Genomic DNA, 22,773 nt, shown 5'->3' with positions numbered 1-22,773 from the left:
GAATCGAGTTTGAGTAGTTGAGAGTTGTTAATACGTTTATCGGTTTAAGTTTTAAATTTAACTTTTTAAATTATAAATTTCATTTAGTTTTATTATTATAAAATTTAAAAGTCTTAATTGATAAGTCTTGACTCTTAAGTCTTAATCTTAATTGTTAACTTTTGAATTTATAAATTTCATTTAGTTTTATTATTTTAAGATATAAAAGTCTTAATTGATAACTCTTAACTCTTAACTCTTAATCGTTAACTTTTTAATTTTCAAATTTCATTTAGTTTTATTATTTTAAAATTTAAAAGTCTTAATTGACAACTCTTAACTCTTAAGTCTTTACCAAAAGAAAAAACTCTTAAGTGGTTTGGATCAAGCTAATTATTCCCAACTTTTCAGCGAAGTTTCCACCGTATTTTGGTCATTAGGGGCATTTTGGGGTATTTTGGTCAGTCATTTTGGGCATTTAGGGGTATTTTAGTCAGTCATTTTGGGGTTTTAGGGGTATTTTGGTCAGTCATTTAGGGTTTAGGGTTTAGATTTCTATTTATCATTATCAGTGGCAACATCTACCAAAAAAAAAAAAAAAAAAAAAATCAGTGGCAACAGGAATTTTTGGATATAGAAATCATATTCAACTCATCCTTGGCAAGCAACCTAATTGGAAATGGGAATCTTATCAAATCTGGAATTTTTATTGGGGCTCAAGGAATTCTGGTTTATGGATCCAAGCTACCTGAGAGACTTTAGAGTTCTAGTTTAACTGGAAACCTAGATTCTATCTCTTTGAGATTCCTATCTGTAGCTACATGTGATCAAAAAGGGATTCCTATTTCTATTCATTGAGCTAATGGAAGTTTAGTAAATATTTCTCACATAGAAGTTCTGTGAGGTAAGGCCTCTGTGAAATTCAAGTTGTCATTAGTTAATAGGAAGAACCTAATGGACTTCTGACTAGCTTAATGTTAAGACTGGTTAGAAGTTTTGGAGCTTTAAGTAACAAGAGCTTAATCTTCCCGTGAAATGCCTGACAACAAGCACATGATGTTCTGAGGGGTCCAGCTGCCTATTCTATCTTGCAGTTAAAGATCTCTCTCTCAACAGAATAGGAGAACCTCCTTTTCACTATTGAGAGAGAAAAGAGAGGGGTAAGTAGGTTTGAGCTTCATTGTGTTGTCGTATCTCTCTATTGTCGCTACCTGTTTTGACAATTTGCTGCTGCTCATGTGTTAAATTAGAGAAATATTGTCGCTGCCATATTGTGTATTACGTTTAGAATCTAAAATCTAGAGATGAGCTGATGCAGTCATCATATCTTTTATACATTGATGCTTGTTAGGATCATTTGCAGGATTACACAGGTTGAGGTAATCTGCATTCACTAGTTCTTGTCTTTATTGTTCTAGGTTGTGTTTTATGTTGAAAGACATAAACCATTGATGTAATTGGGGGAATTTGATTTTTAACTTTACATTGTGAACCTAGCAGTGAGTGTTGGGTGTTGTTGCCCTTGCTGGAGTTGTATCTATAAGACTGAAGCAAGAATTTGAGTTCCTGAATTGTTGTTAAAGTCAAAATATTTGAGTAGAATATTGGGTAATATATGAAAACCTGATTTGGGTATTATTCAGTGAATGTAGGCTTGAACCATGTAAAACTTGGTGTCTTATGTCTGCTTTCTATTGCATAAATTGGACTCTTTGATCTGAAGTGCGGTGCATTGTATGTTCCTAGGCTGAAAGTGAAATTTGTCCACAAACAACTGTCCCTGTGTGTGCTGTGATATTGTAACCTACCTGTTCACACCAGAGGTCAGGGCATTCCATAATTACTGCATACAATTGGCAATTTGTTCCAAACTCCATAGTTTACACAAAAGATAAAAGATCTATCACCACCTTAATGATTGCACTCTTCAGTCAAAGATAGTACCAAGTTTGCATGTCCATCCTGCAAATTAAAAATGCTTCTATCCACGAGCATAATGCATATCAAATGTGGTTCAGTAGTTGCTTACATCTAGTGGCGGACCCAGGATGCAATAGTGGGGGGCCGAAGAATGAAAGCCAGATAACCTTCCCATTTGGGGTCCCACTTCTAAACTATTTTATTAAATTAAATAATAGACCACAAAAATTTTGTGGGGCCCACACATATTTGAAAAAAATTATAAATTATTGATAATGAAATTTTTTTTTTCGAAAAAATATAGGTAAAATTAAAGCAACAATACAAAAATATATACTCATGACTTCAACCCTAAACAATTCTGAGCTTCTTATTTTTCTTCTGAAATTTTGGTAGAAAGAGATGGGTCGAATCTCGCCCAGCCTTTTTGTTTTGGCATTTTCAAAATCGTTTGAAAAATGTGGTGGTTCGTCCGGTCCACTTTTTCAAACCGGTTTGATCACTTAACGTAGCGATTCATTCACTAAACAATTCGTAGATCCATCAACGGCTATTATATCTTCAAAATAATCCAATGGCTGGCTGAATTATGTGCAAGAGTGAAGCAAACGCAGCAGTCGGAATGAAATTCAAATGCAGTTGGAATGAAAGTTGAAATTAACGTTAAATGAAAGGCTACTTAAATTCACGCATGGAGAAAAGCATAGAGAGAAGCTTCGGTTAGGGTTAGGGTTTTAAGTTAGGTATGAGTTAAAAACCTCAACAGCTTTGTCAATAGCGGCGGTCGGAGGAGAGAGCGAGAGAGAGGAAGTTCGTCTGTGTGGTCTCCGTCTTGCTACCGTCTTGGTAGCAAGGTGAAAACACAGTTGCTGGCGTCTCTTTCCCTATTTCTCTGTGAGCTTCGTCGTCGATCTCTTCAGTGCAGCCGGTAAGAAAGATCTGTTCTTTCCTCTCTTACTTGGCGAATAGTTGGCAATACCCTTCCCAAGTTACGAAATTTCTTCATTTTTTTCTGATGAACTGGTTCAACAGTGATTAGGCCCGACTCAGAAATCAGCGCCATCATCTTTCTTCTAGCTTCACCCTTCTTCCAGCTTCAAGCTTCAGCAGTTGCTATTCATTTCGAGACTTCGAGTTCAAGCTTCTCAGTTTGAGTTCAAGCTTCTTTGTGGGTGGATTGTGTTTTTTCTATTTTGGGGTTCTGATTTTCTATTTTAGGGTTCTGAGATAGGATAATGGCATTTCAGCAAGGAAAATAGGTTAAGCGATGGAATTATACGTCTGCAAGAGGAATATGATAGTCATGATATTTTATTATTTCCAGCGGAGGGCCTCCATTTTTCTTCTCCCGCAACCTTTGTTTGTTAATTTTTCCATGAGAATCCATTGATTTTCATTAATGATTTATAAGTTTATGCTGATTCTGCAACTCCATCACTGCAACCTCTTCACTCTAGTGTTGTCCTTTTGGCAGTACCATGGAGATGCCAAGGCTTTATCAATACTCATACTCAACGCAGAGACATCATCAACGCTGGTGATTTGCAGATCTCCATGCTTTGCTTTCTATGATACCCAAGCACAGTTGGCTGACCCTATCCCCTCCCATTTTAATTTTAGCAATGACCTGTTCCATCCAAATTTCTTTGCAGAGTTCCTGATACTACCCTTCTCTACTAAATACCTGCACCAAAGAGTTGATGGAGGCCTTCAGGCTGGCGCTGATGCGAGCATGATCGGTGAATTTGGTGTCGGTTTTTACTCGGCTTACCTAGTTGCGGAGAAAGTGATTGTGACCACCAAGCACAATGACGAGCAGTACATATGGGAGTCTCAGGCAGGCGGTTCGTTCACCGTTACCAGGGATTCTGGAGAACGTCTTGGTCGTGGAACCAAAATTACTCTCCACCTGAAGGAAAATCAGATTTGTAGGCCTCTGTTTTGTGAATTCCCTTTATGGATTTGCGTTGCGTTGCATCTGTCTGTAGTGTTGTAATAAGTTTTGTCTGATTTGGCAGATGGAATAGTTGGAAGAAAGAAGGATTAAGGATGTTGTGAAGAAGCATTCTGAATTCATCAGCTATCCTATCTATCTCTGGACCGAGAAGACCACCGAGAAGGAGGGCGATGATGGTGATGGTGGAGGCTACGTTGATTACTGCTCTTTCACTTGTTGGGTATGAATTTAAATTTAACCCTTCTAGCTAGTGTGTTCGATGTTACTTGTTTGTTATCTCTTTCACTTGTTGAGTATGAATTTCTGGTCTTTGATGCTATTTTTAGATTTCAGTGGAGAAAGAGACGCAAGATTTCATCAGTAAGTTTAGAAAGCAGCGTGACGATGTTGGAGGCAACGGTTACCTACTGATTACTTAACTCAACTTTTCCACTCTTTCACTTTCCAGGTACGAATTCCTTTGAATAATTTTCGTTCTTCTTGTTTCTGGTATTGGATGTATGAAATTAAGTTATTAACGGTGGATGACAACATTGAAGATGGGTTGAGGGTTTTTGGGGTTCCCGGCGGCGTTGAAGGTGGTCTTTGGGCGTTGGTTTTGTGGTGTTCCGGCTACCGGCAGCGGTTTTTTGTGTTACGGGAACCGGCGTTGGTTTTGTGGTGTTCCGGCGACCGGCGTTGGTTTTTTGGTGTTCCGGCGACCGGCGGCGGTGTTGGGGTTGCCGGCGGTGATGTAGGGCCGCCGGCGGTATTGTGGCTTAGGGTATGAGGTGGCGTAGGGTATGAGGTGGCGTAGGGTATGATGTGGTTTAGGGCTTGAGGGCTTAGGGTATGAGGTGGCGTAGGGTATGAGGTGGCGTAGGGTATAATGTGGCGTAGGGTATGAGGTGGGCTTAGGGTATGAGGTGGCGTAGGGTATGAGGTGGGTATGAGGTGGCGTAGGGTATGAGGTGGGTTAGGGAAATTTTTTTCTTGTATTTATTTATTTAATTTCAAAATATACGATTTTTCTTGACATAATTCTATCTGTTTTTGCAGTGTACTCAAAATGGAAACCAGCTGAACTTAACATGTCAACCCAATGGAAGGACCAAGAGTTACACATTGTCAAATGTATCGGAGTCTCAGAAGACGTTGTATTTGCAATTATGTAGTTGATGTTATGAATATATGTGCGGTTTATGCCTTTTTTCTACCATCGTATGTGGTTTATTGTGTAAATCTTGGGACTTGGAGTAATACTATCTGCATTTTCTTCAAATTGATCTCTCAAGTAAAACTAGTTCACGGTGTTCAATTGTCTTTCCATGCCCACCGTGACATCTCCATTAGGTATACTCGGATAACCTTATAGTAAATCTTGAACCTCCTTCACTTTCAAAAAACATCTTCAACCATTTTGGAAGTATTAATAGTGGAACTTATAGAGTTAGTTTGAACAACTATTGGTAGTGATTAAAAAAAAAAAGTTGAGTTTCACCCCAAAAAAAAATAAAATATGGAGGAGAAGAAGAAGAAGAGTGAATCTGGATTTGGGAATTTGAAATTTTAGGAGGTGGGTTCGGCTCATAATTAGGTTGGGTCGGTTATAATTCCTTTGAACCGGATTGGGTTAAGCTACAAATCGATAGTTGTTCATGATCAAAAGCTCCATCGTCTCCTTCAGACGTAAGAATATCATGAGTATACACCCTCTCACGAACTGCCTTCTCAAAATCCAGTGGGCATTGCCAGGAATCCCATACCAAACTTTTGATGACCCACAGTGATGATAATTAATGCTGTAAGTGGAATAAGTTAAAATGATTCAATTCTTTGCACATGACCAAAAAAAAAAAAAAAAAAAATTCTTTGCACATGAACAATAACATCAAAGACATTAGCAATCAACACGTACCTATACAAGTAATGATCCTCAACATGCCATGCAAACATACTGAATAACATTCCAATGTATAGCATGGGTTCTGTAACTCCCTGAAATAAAGAAATGAAAGTTGTTTACTCAAACCATAACAAGATTCAGACCATTGCAAAAAATATTTGATGGAGTAAGAAATCATCAATACCGGAATAGTATTTCCTAAAAGACGCAGCGTAGATTTGGGCAATTGCGAAAGAGTCTGAAATGATGCCAACAAAAAAAACATATATGAATTAATAAGCAAGAGAGTAGATGTGAACAGATGAAAGACCACAGAGAAAAATAATCAAGGTTCATAGAACATGTTAAAGAACCACACGTGACAATTGACCAGCATGAAAACCATTTATTCTTGAAATTTTCTTCTCCATTCTTCTAAAGGCTATGGAAAGATAGAAGTCACAGAAGAAACCAACAAAAAACAGAAAAAAAAAATAGCATGAGAGTTCCACCTTCAAGTTCCACTTGCTGTTGCCAAGCTGGTCACTAGGAGAAGATGAAAAGGCACTACCATCAACATCACATGCATACTCAACAGTTTCTGCTTTACCACAACCAATTTCATGCCAGAATTCCTTTTCCATGTAGGTGGCAGGAAGACACCCAGCACTGCAATATCTGCGAGAAAACACCTTGTTCGCCATTTTCTCGAAATCACGGAAAGTATAATTTCTGAAAAGCAACACTGAAACTCAGATACTGTACAAACTAATCAAGGAAAATACTATGCACATTACATCCCATTAAATATATGGTACATCACCTTCCACTCATGCAAAAAGTGATCATATCATCCATATCCCACTCAGCAAGCCGAAGAGGCTGCACTCTAGCGGTAAACTTGAAGCCGTGTTTCTCCTTCATCAACACAACACCCGCTGAACAGAAGCACTCAATGGCGATACAACTTTGCATATTCCTGAGAGATTTTGCTTTTAAATTATCAAGTTGGACATTCACAAATTGACTAGATTCTACCATTTGTAAAAAGGTGGTGGTGAAGTAGAGACACTGATTTCATATTTTTGTAGATTTTTATCAGAAGACCATCCTTCCCCCACAATTAGCAACATTTTTTTATATGCTTGATGTTCTCAAAGATTTAGTTTATTCTACTCACAGAAAGACTCCTGCCATCAGTTTTCAATAGTATTACATGGTTTCAAAAGGAGAATGCAAATGGACACATGTGGAGGCTCTATCTTTTCTTTTCTTTCTTCTATTTCTTATTTTTTTTTGGTGGGGGGGGGGGGGGTTAAGAAACATGTGGAGGCTCTATGAAATAGATAACTTAGAACAGCATAGATTGGTACTACTGTCAATACCATAAGAGATGAAGCAATTAAAATAAAAATAAAAAAAGAAGAAAATACTGTTTGCATGTACAGACTAGGGTAAAATATAACTAAAGAACAACTTAACCTAATTATGACAAGGAAATGATCTACTTTATGTCATGATGCCATGAATACTACATTCATGTTTAATTTAAATGAAACACTCTGGCATCTACATTTAAGTAGTCAGGTTGTATAACTAATGATTCAAGCTCCAAGCTCTCATTAAAGAATTTGAAAGAACACGCATTTTTATAAAATCCAGGAAAAGTGGAGGAATGCCGCAATCAAGAGAACAATTAAAATCGGCAAATGGATTGAAAAGAGGAATTCAAAAACAGATCGGTTAAGTAAGATCAGATAAGAACATAATTTCTACAGGATTCAAAGATATAATTTTTTACTGCTGGCAAAAGTAAAGTTCAAAGCACGAGTAGTCCAATGACAATAAAATTCTAAATTCTCTGGATTATAAACAAACAGAACTGACAAACATACCATATTTTGATGCTTCAGGGGCAATTTTTTGAAGATAGACTAAAGGATCCTCAAACTCCTCTTTTGTTGGACAGAATACGGGCATTCTCGAATTTGATCAGTCCATTCCAGATTAGAAGTGTCAAACTTTTCCACCTTGCGCTTTAAAAATGCCTCCTTTTCTTTTGAAGTACCAGAGAGATTGAAAATGGGCATCCGAACTTCCATAAAACTTCATTCCACAGGATGCAGACATTCTTAAACCGTCTCCTCCACTTCTGGTCATCATATTATTATGCGCTGTAATTTCAGGAGAATTTCCCGAATTTAGCCGTTGAAGCCTTTTACGCTTCAAACTTTCTACCCCATTTTTCACCTCCCCAAACAAACAAGCCCTTCCTTCCACCTGCCAGGGGGGAAAACTCAGAATTTAGGACTCATTACCCCAGTAGATCTGGCTACAAATTTGAGTACTGCATGTGTTTCCAATGCCAGACAAATCTAAAAATCCAAATTACACAAGCTGCACATTCATTCAAGGTTATTCAACTGGATATAATAGAAGGAAAACCATATGTCTTCACTATCTATTTTTAATATAAAAGATAAACATACCATGTTTAATGTATGAGTGCAATTATGCACAAGAAGTGTATGCGCCCACACACGCACGCAAAACAAAAGATTAAATAAAAATCAACAAATAAGATCATACAACATTTCTAATCCTGAGTAAACCACTTTCAATTCAATTACTTGAAAAATTCAAACAATAAAGAAAAATTAAGGGAAAAAAGAAGTAGGTGAAAATCCTTGTTTTTGGTTATTTATACATCTTAGAAGACACACATCTTGAAGCAGAGGACTTGACGATATTTACCAGTTTGTTTACAACAACCTAGATGCAAAAATAACAATGCTTAAAATGAAAACAACAGGGATCGTAAGGGTGGATAGAGTTTATTTACAAGCATGAATGCAAAAACTTTGGTAGCATAAAACAGGATTCACGAACCTGTTTCTGTTTATTTACAATGTGTAGATTCCATCTCATTCCAAGGGAAATTTCCAAAATGTCACCAATGGGGCTGAAACAAACCAAAACAGTTTGGCGTAAAGCAGAGAAATATATGTTCCATTGTTTGATTTCTATGTAAATCCTATGTTGCCCATCATGATGATAATTTTCCAATCAATTGTTAATTATTAAGCAATAATGTTCCAAGTAAAATAGTAAACAGTATAATACATGTAAATGCACAAACTAAACTATAAATAATTTAAAAAGAATTTGATGACCAGATTATAGGCACCTTCATCACTACAATATATATGAAAAATGGACAGATTTTAATCACATTGAAATTTCTCAGAATCCCGAATAAATGAAAAGCATTTTTCCTGAATTAGAAAATCTCCTTAAAAAAGCATAAGTGTAAGAAACATCATAATCAAGAAGGAAAACATAAAATTAGAAGTCGAGAATGAAAAAGGGAATGATGATGAATGGCATAACAACATTTATCATACATTAATAATTAATATATAATTAATAAAAATAAAAATAGAAAAGATTAATATTCAAAATTAGAATCTTCTCCAAATAAAAAAAAAATTAAAACAAAGAATTACAAACAGATTCCAATAGAAATGTTCTACAAGAAAATCAACCGCAACAAAGGAAACGGAAGCAGATTAATAGATCCACCCATAAAAACTGAAAGAACCTTCTTATGAAGAGAGGAAAAAAACCATACCCACAAAGAAAAAGAGAAAGAACAAGAAAACCCAACAGAACCCAGAAAAATGGAACACCAAATATCAAAACTAGCAATACTTACCATCTCATAACGAAAGCTTCCACTTGACCTCTCCGTCGTGTTCGTCTCCGCTCAAAACCAAATGTAAAAACAAATATTAATATTTAGAAGCATACTCCCTTTATTTGATTGTGAGCCGTTCGTTCGCATCCTGATGACGCAGTGCGATCCGAGCCGTCGGCAGCAGCAAAAATCCGCCCTAAACCCTAAGGATTTTTCTTTTGTTTTGTAAACGGTAGTTTTGGGTTTTAAGAGAGAGAAACGTGAGATAGAAAGGGGGATTAGTCAGCTCGGCTCTTCAATGGTTGGATATTTCATCATTCCTTCATTCTATTCCGGTTCTTTCCCTCCCTGCAAGCCAAAGCACGTCCATTTCAAACTTGGCTAATGAGAAGAAGGTTTTGAAAGCCCCATAGAAGCTACGATAGCACCTGTAGAGGCATAGGAGCTCATCACCCAATCACAGCCATCTTGCAAGTCTCGATAGCCATCAAAGCGTAGCCTTCCTCGGTTTGGGATCCTTTCCTTTCGTTGGATTTCCTTTGCCTACTGAATTCAGTCGTGCATCACCCGGATTAGACGTTGTTCCGGCTGCCGGCTTCTTGGGTTGGGATTCCGGCGCCCTGAAGGTGGTTTTGGGTTCCGGTTGCTGGCGGCCGGCTTCTTGGGTTGGGCTTCCGGCGCCATGAAGGTGGTTTTGGGGGTGCCGGCGGTTCGTAGGGTGGCTGAGGGTATGAGGTGGCTTAGGGTATGAGGTGGCGTAGGGTATGAGGTGGTTTAGGGTTTGAGGTGGCTTAGGGTATGAGGTGGCGTAGGGTATGAGGTGGTTTAGGGTTTGAAGTGGCTTAGGGTATGAGGTGGCTTAGGGTATGAGGTGGTGTAGGGTATGAGGTGGCTTAGGGTATGAGGTGGCTTAGGGTAGGATTTTTGTTTGCGGCAGCGGCTGCTGCCAGCTGCCAATGGCCAAGATCTTGCCACGTGTAAAGTTTTAAATCTAATGTTTGAAAATCAAAATATTGGATATAAATGTAAATATAAAAAGTTTAAATTACAATCAACGTCTTTTAGTTTTCTGAATTTTTACTTTTTAAACTCAAATTTGGTGCCATGTGGTCCCCACTTCTACTGAAAAGTGGGGATTCCAAGATCAGATTTTTTACGGATGTGGAACTCTTCCTTTCTTCTTCACTTTTTCGTTTTCTCCGTCAACTCATTTCTTCACCGGCTAACATCGCCTGTAACCCAGAGAAAAGAATAACGATCGAACAAGAAGAACCCAAATAGTGTTGCAAGAGTAGCGAAAAAAAGATGGTGATGCTGATGGGGTTTATAGGAGGGGACTTGGGAAAATTGGGGTCGATGATGGTTGAAATCGTTTATTTCTACAATTTTTCAGCAGATGGGGTTAATGGGAGGGGACTGGAATCATGTTTCTCTTCGCAATTTTTCAGCAGTACTTACCTCAACATCTCTAGGATCTGTTAGAGGGGATAAATTATGTTTATTTCTGCAATTATTCAGCACTATTTCCCTCAACATCTCCAGAATCTAATAGAGGAATATGCGCTTTGGTTGATGAAAATGATGAAGCTAAACATCGCCAGAGGAAGAGAAAGAAAACAGGTGCTTTATTTTGTAAATCTATAAAATAGTAACCATTGAATGTAAAAAAAGAAAATTTCTATTTGCATTCATACCCTCACATTTTTCCTTCCAACCGTTCGATTATTTCTCATATACGTGGCAAAAGTTTAACCGTTGGGCTGCAGGCTGCTCCCCCTGCAGCAAATAAAAATCCCTTAGGGTATGAGGTGGCTTAGGGAATTTTTCTACTGAAATTTTCTTCTTTTATTTATTTATCCCATAATATCTCCACCGAGAGATCGACAACCGACTGACCCTACAATGATAAAATTTAAACCTAAATCTTTATGGTTTATATAATTGAATTCTAACCGCTATTCGAGTGTTGGATCAGATATGAAACTCCATCAGTGTGGGGCCAAATTTCCAATTTGGCAATAAATTCAGTTGTTGGTCAATCTTCCTGTGAAGGTTTCTAAAGGTGTTTCGATTCCACACCTTATAATCTCTCATCCTACATGTAACGAGTTGATCAACCGTTTTTTTATGGATCTCCAGAAATGCCACGGCGATTTTCTGACAAATGGCAAAACATAATCGAAATTTTGTTGAAAATCCATTCGGTAGAATCGCTTTTCTTCCCTGCCACTCCTTCCTTTCTCTGTGCAGGCAAAGAACTTGAATTTTTTGCTATTAAGGTGAGAAAGGTTATGAATCTCAAGCTACCAGGTACTCTGGTTCTGAGAAATTAGAGGTAAAACATTCAAAAAAGAAAGAGACATCTTCAGAACCCGGTCTTTATTTTTGGCTTTTTTTCCTGGAACCACTATTTAAAATAGAAATCATAAACTTCATCTCGTTCGTCGGAGTCGCAAACACTGAACTTCCTCCCAACTTCTTCCCTGCAACAAGATGAAGAACAGGCAACAAAATCTAAAAGATGTGTTTTTCTAATCCGTATCTGTGAACTTCATACACAGTACATGCATTGACCTTTTAAAATAAAAAATAAATAGAAGGGATGACTAAAAAGGGAGTGTGATACTTACCTGAAGCAGCCAAGCCAGGCTGAAGAAAAAAGTTATTTTTAGTGAACAAGCAGTGCGAAAGATTGGAATTGAACCGTTATATCAGTAGTTAGGGTATTTGATGCCCCGGCAAACAACCTCCAAAGGGGTACACCGATGCTATTAACCGTTGCATGAATCAGTGCCATCTCAAATCCTGCTCTAACCTTCAATCACAGATATACTATGGTAAGGGCAAGTAATCTTCCTCAAATGTATGACGAATCAAATATTATTAAAAGGGAAGGCTAGGGGTACTAAAAGTAAGAGGAGTGAATGAATCCACATAACAACAGATACTACATGGTAGGATAAATTAATCTTCCTCAAATGTATAATTTATTGAATATAATGACAAGGGAATCTAGGTGGAGTAAAAGTAACTGGAGTTAACCAATCAACAGAACATGAATATTAGTTAGAAGTTGAAAACCAGTAGTTTCAAAAACAGAGTCTTTGACATGTAAAACACGAAAAATTAAGAAGCGACAACTTAGCCAACAATAATTAAGTGAAGAACATGAAAACGATGAGCTAAAATCTGAAAAAGAAAAGTAATGATCACTTAGAAAAATATCTGACAGTGCTGGAATATCACATACGGTATGAAATTATAAGTTTACTCTATGAGTTCTCCTGTGCAGTCGTTGTGTTTTTCCTTTAGATTTGCTGTAATCGGCTTAAAATATTTCTGGTTGTACATTTATGTGATTTCATTTTGGTATTTATTTGTTTGTTTTAGCTGGGTCTCGTTCTATTGCATCGAACCATTAACTTAATTGCTCTTAAATTGCAGTAGTGGATTGTGGGATTTTCTATTTATCATACATTAAAGAGAAGTGATTTGTTGTGTTGGTACCCTTCAGCCATACATATTCCATTTGTATACTTTTAATTGCTTCTGAATGAAAATGATGTTCTGTACCGTGAAGATCCTAAATCTTAGTTCTGTCATAAACTAAAAAGGTGTGTGCTGTCCTGAACTTTTAACAAACATATGTGTGATGTTACTCATACTCTGTTCTCTACGCTGTAAATGATATGAGAACATGATCAGAAGTTACCATGCATAACTGTACAGATTTTTAACCAGTGAAAGCATCCCAACAACAAATCTCCCTTTATTTGTTAGTTTACTAGGTTCATAGTTTCTGAATTATGTCACTGCTCGTGGTCTCTTATCTTGGAAGTATCCTACGACAGAAACTGACCTTATCCTACAGAATATCAGAGTGTTGAATTAAAATTGTCATGAAACTCCTAATGGATGGTGGAACACTGTTCTGAACATGCAGCATTGTGATGTTTGGTGGATTCTAAATGGAAGATACAATGGTTCATTCATCATTCTCCCCCTCCCCCCTAAAAAAGAGATAAAGTCCACGACCAACTTGTTTGTTTGTTTTTTTTGGGTGAAAACTTATTTGTTTGTTTAAGGCATCATAATGTCATGTTTTTTGCAGGTGGGATGAAAAGTAATGTTTAATGCCGAAACAGAAAGAGAAGAACCTCTAGCATGTGTATCCATTGAAGCAATTGAAGTCTTGAGAGTTCTTTAAAAGTGTTGCCGTGAGACGTTAATTATGCCGGCATTTTGTAAAACGCCGGGATAGGTTTTTTAAATTAAAAAAAAAATTCGTTCCAAAAAGCGAAATTCAATTTTACAAATGAATATTCAATTCCATCAATCCAAATCCAATTTTACAAATGAAAATCCAATTCCATCAATCCAAATTCAATTTTACAAATGTAAACGAAGTCCATTAGGTTAGATCCCTTGACAGTTTAAGTGGCCTAGGAAAAACTACATCAAGGTGACATTGGACCAGCCCCTAGTGGGGCAAGGAATGGCAGATAATCCCATGAATGCCATCTTCATTCCTTCCCCAAATCCTGTTGAAATCTCTCTGATTCAGGTTGTTGGCATTACTACCCTTGGAACCTATATTGAAGCTTCAAGTGGCGGCAACTTTGCTCAGACCAAAAGAGACTTTGGCATGTTTTCCCCTCAGGTTCTTATCCAATTCTCATTGATACACCTCTCTTATTCATCTGTGCAATCTTCAAAAACATAGGATCTGATTTGGCCAGACGTTTAAGACCTTCAACAAGTTTTGGAAGATCTGAAGCAACCTTGCATTGTACAGCCACACGCACAACAGGTGAGACGGAGAACTTCATAGCACGAATTGGACGAGCATCAACTTCCTTCTCATTTGTCAGGGTAGCATTCTTGGTGATGAACTGGTGAAGACCAACAAGAGCAACTGTATTACCACAAGGAACATCCTCAACTGATTCCTGCTTCTTTCCCATCCAGATGACAGTCCTCTGGACACTCTTAACATACAAGTCCTTCTTCTGGCCAGGTACAAAGTTTGGTCCCATGATTCTAACCTTCAAACCTGTAGAGACCTTGCCATCAAAGACACGACCAAAAGCAAAGAACCTACCTTGTCAGAGGCTAGAATCATCTTGTAAGAGGTCCTTCAGGATCACAGTTCCTAATAGCATTAGCATAGACATCATCCATAGGACCCTCGTACAAGTTCTCAACACGATAACTCTGGGTCTTGGAAGGAGATGGAAGGCGAAAGATCATCATTTCAAGTAGAGCAGTGCTAGCAGGGAGCCATGTTTGCATAACACGCTTCATTAAAGGCTTCCCAGCCAAGTCTTTCTCATCAGACTTCATTGTCACACCAAGCTTCTGCAACATAGTCCACAGCTAGTCTTTTTGATCATTCATGCAAGTATTGAGATGGGTTCATAACAGAACTGAACAAACCCCCACTTGCAGGTCGGTGAACCAGTGTTCTTGCCGGTCCATTTCTTGGTAGCAGGGTCAAAATAATTCTCACCCCAGAGCCTCTCCATCATCTTTGACTCATCTACACCAAATTTGGATGCATACATTTTGGCAAAATTGGTCAAAGTAAAAGCCCAACCATGCAGACCTGCATAAAAGGCAAGTGTTCCTTTCTCTGGGTAAACCTGAACATCCCCAAGAAGTGGATCCTCATAGGTGGCCATAATCACATTAGCATTCTCAATGACCCTCTGAAAGGTCTGATAAGCCTCTTCTCCATCCACCTGGAGCTCCAGGAAACATCTGTCCATCTTGTTTACAGTCAAGACAGGACGAATCCTCTCACCAAGTGCCTGTCGAAGAACAGTCTCGGTTTGGACACAGACACTTCAATACAGTCCACCACTAGAAGTGCACCATCAGCGATACGGAGAGCAGCTGCGACATCAGATGAGAAGTCAACGTGCCCAGGTGAATCAATCAAATTGATCAGATACTCATTCCCATTACGTTCTCCCTTGTAGCTCTTCAGAGACTCGTCTGTCATCTCATAGTAGAGAGAAATACCAGTTGATTTAATAGTAATACCACACTCTGCCTCATCCGCACGGGTATCAGTCATCCGAACATCTCCAGCAGTTTCTTGAGCAATGATTCCAGCAGCAGCCACAAGAGAATCGGTAAGAGTAGACTTCCCTGACAAGTTCAAAATACAAGGTAAGAAAACAAAGTAGCAGCAGGACTCAACATAACTTCTGAAAGATACCAATCAGCGACTTAAATTACAGAAACAAAATTACCAATGCAGGTGAGAATTAATCAGCTTACCATTTTGACTGTTCTTAGTAAGCAACCTCCCTAAAAATGATATTGCAAGGAAAAGTTCCTGTAGAAAAACAATAATCATTAGACATAAATTAGTAATATATACAACCAATATGAAGCTAAAGAACCAACAAATTCACCCATAAAGTGATAAGTTTTCTTTTCGTGGTTGTGAAGAGGACTTAATCATGAGCAAGGTAGACATGAAACTAGCTAGTCTATATATTGGCAGGAAACTGCTGTTCTGTTTATACAACTATTTCAGAAGCCCTATACTGCTATATTTACTTGGCAGGGTACTATTCTACTGCTAGACCACTGGTGCAGGGACAGTGGCACTTAGGTTGATAAGTTTATCCATCTTTGACTCAATTCTAGAGGCAACGGTTAGATAACTTCCAGAGCTTCAGAACCCAAAGCCTCCAAATTAGAGGGTTCATTCATCCACGTTCAGGATTCAGTGATTACTGTCTTTGTTCCTTTTGTCTGAGTAATAAATGGCTTTCTACTTCCTTTGCTGTTGTTTACATGCATGTTGTTAGGTCCATTTGCTCAATTCCTTCAGGAACAAGGCATTCCACAACATACCATGCTAAGAATATCACCTGATCAAAACAATGCAGTTGGAAGAAGGAATAGAACATCGATGGGCTTGTTATGGTAGAGCTTAGCTCTCATGTGAGTGTTTGGGAATTGAAGTTTTTGTGGTGTAGCTTTTGTGTGAATTTTTTGCTATTAATGCTGGGCAGATTATTAGTCTGTAATGGTTCTCTGAAATCAATGAAGAAGCATTCCCATCTTATTCTGCTCTGAGTGCTGTTTTTGTGTGTGATTGGTACCAGTTATCCAGGGTGTTAACAAGTTCCATCTAAAGCGATGCCTAAACCACCTTTTAAGTTTCACTGATTTCTGCTTTTAGAGTATGGATCACTCTTTTTTTTAATTCTTTAAATTCTTTTAAGTAGTTTGGATCTAGTATAACTTTCCCATGAAGTTTGCATGGTTGAGTCAGAAGCAGCTAACAAAATACAAGAATCATGCATGCTATACTCTTCTCTTAAGCATCTTGACATTAGGTTTCAACTACAAGGTTGGGCAAATACAGAAACAAAATTGTTATGGGAAGGTGACTTTTGAATTGTTTTGGCTGAGCTTTGGGAATGGAAACCTTCCTTCACTCATCCTTATTCCAATTCTTTTAAATCACATGCTTCAATGAAATAAAATATAAAAATAATTTTAAGATTCCAAACCAAACCACCAAGAATGGAAACAAAAGAAAGAGAGACTTAAGTTGAAATAATGGTTGGAGGTGAAAGGAACGTATATCTAGCAATCCATCAGTTGCATTAAATTGCATTGCAAGGTATCCTACATCTAAATGCCTTTTCCATTAAGAAAATTTACTCCACCTTACTATGATCTCATAAGATGATTTCCCTACTCTGTTACAATAATAGAAAATTTACTCCACCTTACTATGATCTCATAAGATGATTTCCACCTTACTTTGTGACCGGAAACGAGTGGCCCTAAATACTTCGTAGCAGATGATAAAGCCGATGAGAGATGGTTTCCTCTGGTAAGCAGACGATAAAGCTGATGATGATGGTAATGAAGGTTATGATAGTGAGAATCTGTAATTATTGTACCAAAAAGTATGAGCTTCTATTGTACTCTAGTTTGATCTACTTGCGTTGTTACTAACTTGTTTGCAGTTCTACTTAATCTTATAGACTTTGGGAGCTCTGATAAGGCTCCAGATTTTGGTATGATGTGCATGTTGTTTGAGTACAGTGAAATTAAATTAATGAGTCTGATGTACATGTAGTAAGTTGCCCTTAATTTCCTTCCCTAATTTAAGCTCTGCTGTGGTGGAAGTTTAGTACTATTTCTGATTGCCTCTCCACCATTGATGGTAATGTTTTGCTCAAATTTCAATATGGTACTCTGGAAACATAATTTGAAAGCCACTTGTTGATGAAGATTATGGGATTAGTGGACAACTTAGCTTTTGGATTAATAGGTATGGGCATCAGTTGGTAGATTCAGGTTTGTAAGTGTGTATACGAAGCTTGTTTCCAGTTAAGCCGGTGATGGAGGGTGTAATTCATGCAGGGTTTTTGGGGAAAGTTGGCTCTTAAATCTCAAATTGGGTCTAGCTAGATATAAGATATCTCTTGCGTGGTCAGTATTTTGTTTTCTTTTGAGGTGGGGGGTGGTGGGTCGTTTGCTTTTCAAGACAAAAGAAGATAATTTAATCTTACCAAGCATTTTAAACTATTACAGTGCTCAACTAAGGTTGGTTTGCAGAGGAGCTCCGAGACAAGGTAGTTTATATTTATGCACTCCCCCACTCTAGATGTATTGGATCACTTGCTAAATTTGAGCCAGAGATTAGAATTCTATTGGTTGGTTTCAAATGAAAATCCCAGGATTTACTTCACTAATGATGCGATCATGGGTTTGAGTCCCAACACTCTCTTCTCACTGATGTTTTCAAATCCTATTCATAAAGAGAGTCTATCGAAAATCCATCTAGGTTGTTCAAATATTTAAATTTTGAAACCTAATTGCAAAAAGTCACAACTCAACTACTTGCGACTGTGAGTCCTCTCTTTTTAAAACACCTAAGTTATTTGTACGAGTAAAATTACTAACCTTGTTGGTAAATAATACAATTTCAAACCAAATACGAATTCTTTCACGGTACTTGAGGCACTCAAGATTCAATAATTTATTTTTCCTTACCAATCTATCAAACTTGGTTTTTGTTAAGCACGATGGCTTCAATTACCTGCTATGGAAGTAACAACCCAAATTCATCTTCATCAGTTCAAATCTAATAGGACACCTTGACGGATCTCTTGTCACTCCACCTACAACCATCATTGTCGAAAACACCACCAATCCCAACCGTGAATACCTTGCCTGGTGGAAATCATATCACTTCATCGGTTCTTCTTTATTTCTTTTTTCTTTTTCCTGGTTTTGGGTTAAAGATTGAACCTAGGTGCCTAAATTTTTATTTTGTGGTATGCCTCTGTCATCAATTTTTCACTACACTGCTTCAGTCCAACATACAGCCTTGCACCATTTTCTGTTTTTCTTCTCCAGCCTCCTGCTTCCACCTTTCCCCTTCTTCTCCTCCATCCTTTTGAAATCAATTGAGAGAGTAAAACATGTACAGATAATAAATACATAAAAGAAGAACGACAAACACTATTAATAGCTATATATATTAAAAGCCTCTTAAATCTGTAGCTTTGAGTGATTCTATCGTGATTGGAAGGTCCGTCGTTCTATAGCAGAGCGAAAATCTGATATACGAGGCTAGAACATTTCAGCGCCATATTCAAGCAAGAAATGGCGGCTACCTACAGCAGGATTAACAGAAGAGACACCCTATAACATTAGAAGTTAGATATACTAACCTCAGAGAAAGGAAAACAGAGATCGTCTCAACTTCTCAAGGTCAAAGAACAGCCACAAAAACTCAAAATGTACAAAAATTCTCACAATAATACTGCAATCTAAATATACCATTACCTGGACCAAAATGCAAATAACTTCAACTCTCAGAACTCTAAGCCTGAACTCAATCTCATATCAATTTACCAAATAAAAAGAAACACAACACATGCGAGTTCCGAAAGCCACACAAAATCAAATCCGAAATCCTAAATTCAGAAGACTGCCATGAAGAGCAATAAACCACCGTATTTACCTGAAAACCACTCTAGAGATACAACTTTCACTTCACAGATTGAAAATCAGGAAAGTTGAAATGCTTACCGGATTCAGCAGCCGAAAGCTCTGACGAAAGCTCCTATTCGAGTTCAATCTCTCAAAATGACCCAATAAATTTGTCTCCAAGAAAGAAAGCAAATCCAAATTGTAGATTGAATACTATAATGCCGAAGACTGCAATGTATAAAATAGCAGTTGTGAAGAGCAATATAATCATCTTTGTAAAGAAAAAGCATTGGTAGGCTTCATTTGGTGAATGGGGCCCAATATACCACAAACACTTTAAGCTCACCTTGCTGAGGACCCAACCATTTATTTTAGGCAGCATGACCAAACATGTAGTTGCAGTTGTTATGCCTTCCAGGGGAGCTACTAGCATATAAGGGTATTCCATTCAATAGTGATAGATTTGTAAGGCAAGAAACAACTTAAAAAGTGAAGTAATAAGTTAAGAAAATCATGTTTTGAACATATAAAAGCATATGGATCACATATACGTGAAAAGAAGAAAAACAAGAACTCAATCCATGTCCCCATTATTTCAAAAAAAGTAAAATGAAGAGGCACCAAGGAATTCTCAGTATTCTATAGAATTCAATATTACTGCTAGCAATGAATCCTGATGGGAATGAACCACCATTCTCTAGAAAATATCTAGGTGCTCTTCCATTTGAGCTAAAGATTTACCTAGAAAACAACATGCTAGATCAATCAAAAGAAGTCTATATTACGAAAACCACCTATATATATATATATATAGAAACCATATTAGAAAAATAAATCTCTCTCAATAATGATAGTCATACTATATTTCAGATTTACAATTTTTTTTTATTTTAATTTCTTTTTGAAGTTTCAATAGTTAGAATCAGTTTTAGAAGTCTGAAGATTAGTTTACGCCCTCCTTGGCATACTCTAATAGGTTCCAGACTTCAAAAAATTATCATTTTACTCTTATACATAGACATATCGTTATAGAAATCCATATAAAGAGAAAATCTCTCTCTTAGGTGTTGTTTCTCGATCTTTAACCGTGTACTTTACATTGAAATGAAAATGAAATGACATAGAGTGCAAAATACGGTAGAACATTTCTCTGTATCCCTCCTTATAGTGATTTCCTATGTAATCTCTTAAAATTAAACCACCTAGAGTTACACCATTTGTAAGTTTTTTCGTTGCATTTAATGAATATTTTTTCTCACTACAATTAAAAAAAAAAAAAAAATTGGTTCTCTCCCATTGTTCTCATCCGAGAATGGGTCCAGCAAAGTGAGCTTCGCAAGATACAAGGGTTTATGAGTTCCGTTGTCCCATTGAGGCATTACATCGAACACGTCTATTGCTAACAAGTAACAAACAACATTAGAAGATACAAATGTATCTTTTTAATTTGTTTCTGATTAAGCATCAAAACCTTTGAATGCGAAGCTCGAGAATGAACAACAGATAGAAAACTAACAATACACTTAATAGAAAAGAAGGAAGGTTCAATATGTTTAATGAAAATAGGAAGAAAAGTAATCGTTAGTAAGCAAAAGAAGAAAATGATACGTACCTGATTTGCATCAGCAATCCGGTTCTGGGTGTAGTGAGAGCAAAGAAGAAGAAGAAGAGGAAGGGGAAAAAAAGGAGGGGTGGATGGATTGCAACAAACTTAACCAACAAAGGAAAGATTGGAAACGAAAAATGCTTACCATCCATGCATCAATACTGAACTGATTGAAATCTTTGATCCACCATTTCTTTATCCTTATAATCTTGGTCGAGCAGTTCTACTATTTCGGAGAAAGAAGGTCCGATCGGTGCAACCTGTTCAACAAAAACGTTAATGTTTTCATCGATTTGAAGGACAGAGTAGGTATACGAAATGTAGAACAGTGTAAAAGTAAAGCTAATAATGGTTAATCTAGTAATTTTCCCTACATTTAACCTCTTAAAAGTGAACAAACGGTTGAGATCGTTTGGATTTTGATCCAACGGCCCGCTGGACTGAAGCAAAATCGCTAAACTTAAGTCTCCCACAACCCTAAATGGTAAATACCCAAATCGAACCCTTTAAACCCTAAACTCATCTCACGATTCTCACCTCGCGCCGCTTCAAACCCTTTGTCGTTCTTTACTTGTTCGTTAACTCCTGCAGCAAAGAGTTGATGGAGGCCTTCAGGCTGGCGCTGATGCGAGCAGGATCGGTGAGTATGGTGTCGGTTTTTACTCGGCTTACCTAGTTGCGGAGAAAGTCATCTGCACCAAAGGGTTTGTGGGTGGCTTCGGGTGCTTCGAGTCATTCATACGGGTGGTCGTGCTCACACCGTACCTGCTGAGGTACTGTATCAATCCATCTTTGGAGAAGCCGAAAACCGGATCTACCAGCATTTCTCTGAGGAACGAGTCCTGTGTACTCAGCCCAATCAGCAGTTAGATCTGTCTTACACTGGTTTTCGTTATCAAATAGATACACTCAGTTCCTATCTTGCAAGCTATGGTATTCGAATCATCCCTGGTGAGCCAGAGATACCTCAGCAAGGAACCCCATGGCGGTTACAGCCTTCGAGTATGGAAGCCTGCACCATCACAATTCCACGCCGTCTCAGTCTACACGGCAATCAGGACGGCTCCATCGGTATCCAGTTTGGACACTATCATCAGCAACGCTCTGCGCACCAAGCCCTGCAAGACGATGATGACCAAGGTCTGGAAGAAGAGCACCATGTACTCATGGCGTTTCCATCCCATGATCCAGACACCCCGGACAATGAAGACACTATCCCCTATTCGGATATGTACGCGTATGGTGCCGGAATTCGGTTATCCATTGTCGAACATCCCGATGGGACGAGGAGTTGGGGGATCTTTCGGGTGCCTGGACGAGGAGTTGGGGGATATTGCATAAGTTCTTCTAACTTTGCTTTTGTTTTGTTTTTTGTTTTTCTGTTTCTTGTTGTGTTTTTTTTATTATAGGGTTCTGATTGCATCTGTTGAAGGTTTCTAATCCTTTCTGCCAAAATTTAAGGTTTTGGTTCCGGCGGTCTTGGGGGTTTCGGCAGTGTTGGGGTGCCGGAGGTGTTGGGGTTCCGGCTGGGATTGAGTTCCGGCGGTGTTGGGGTGCCGGCGGGGTTTGGGTTCCGGCGGTGTTGGGGTGCCGGCGGGGATGGGGTGCCGGAGGTGATGGGGTTCCGGCTGGGTTTGAGTTCCGGCGGTTTCTGGGTTCCGGCGGTGTTGGGGTGCCGGCGGGGTTTGGGTTCCGGCGGTGTTGGGGGTGCCGGCGGTGTGGGGGTGCCGGCGGTGATGGGGTGCCGGCGGTGTTGGGGGTTCCGGCGGGGA

General features: G+C 38.3%; 2 pseudogenes across 2 annotated transcripts; both read right to left on the bottom strand.

The window, feature by feature from the left end:
- Positions 1-5,387: 5,387 nt before the first annotated feature.
- On the bottom strand, positions 5,388-8,617 carry LOC149013952 (lysine-specific demethylase JMJ13-like; annotated as a pseudogene). The gene is made up of 7 exons (XR_016174065.1): positions 8,210-8,617; positions 7,616-8,000; positions 6,544-6,699; positions 6,233-6,452; positions 5,926-5,979; positions 5,754-5,833; positions 5,388-5,637 (listed from the first exon to the last, which is right to left on the bottom strand). The product of XR_016174065.1 is annotated as a lysine-specific demethylase JMJ13-like (transcript).
- A 5,027-nt stretch (positions 8,618-13,644) lies between these two features.
- On the bottom strand, positions 13,645-21,985 carry LOC149013951 (elongation factor 2-like; annotated as a pseudogene). Its single transcript, XR_016173868.1, has 5 exons — positions 21,968-21,985; positions 21,767-21,883; positions 19,495-19,608; positions 15,703-15,760; positions 13,645-15,570 (listed from the first exon to the last, which is right to left on the bottom strand). The product of XR_016173868.1 is annotated as an elongation factor 2-like (transcript).
- Positions 21,986-22,773: the final 788 nt, after the last annotated feature.

This window comes from Hakea prostrata, chromosome 6, assembly GCF_041222555.1.
Source record: "Hakea prostrata isolate BN-2017 chromosome 6, UWA_Hpros_2, whole genome shotgun sequence".
Taxonomy (NCBI): Eukaryota; Viridiplantae; Streptophyta; class Magnoliopsida; order Proteales; family Proteaceae; genus Hakea; species Hakea prostrata.
Note: the sequence above shows the minus strand (reverse complement) of the source record. Positions and strands in the feature narration are given on the sequence as shown.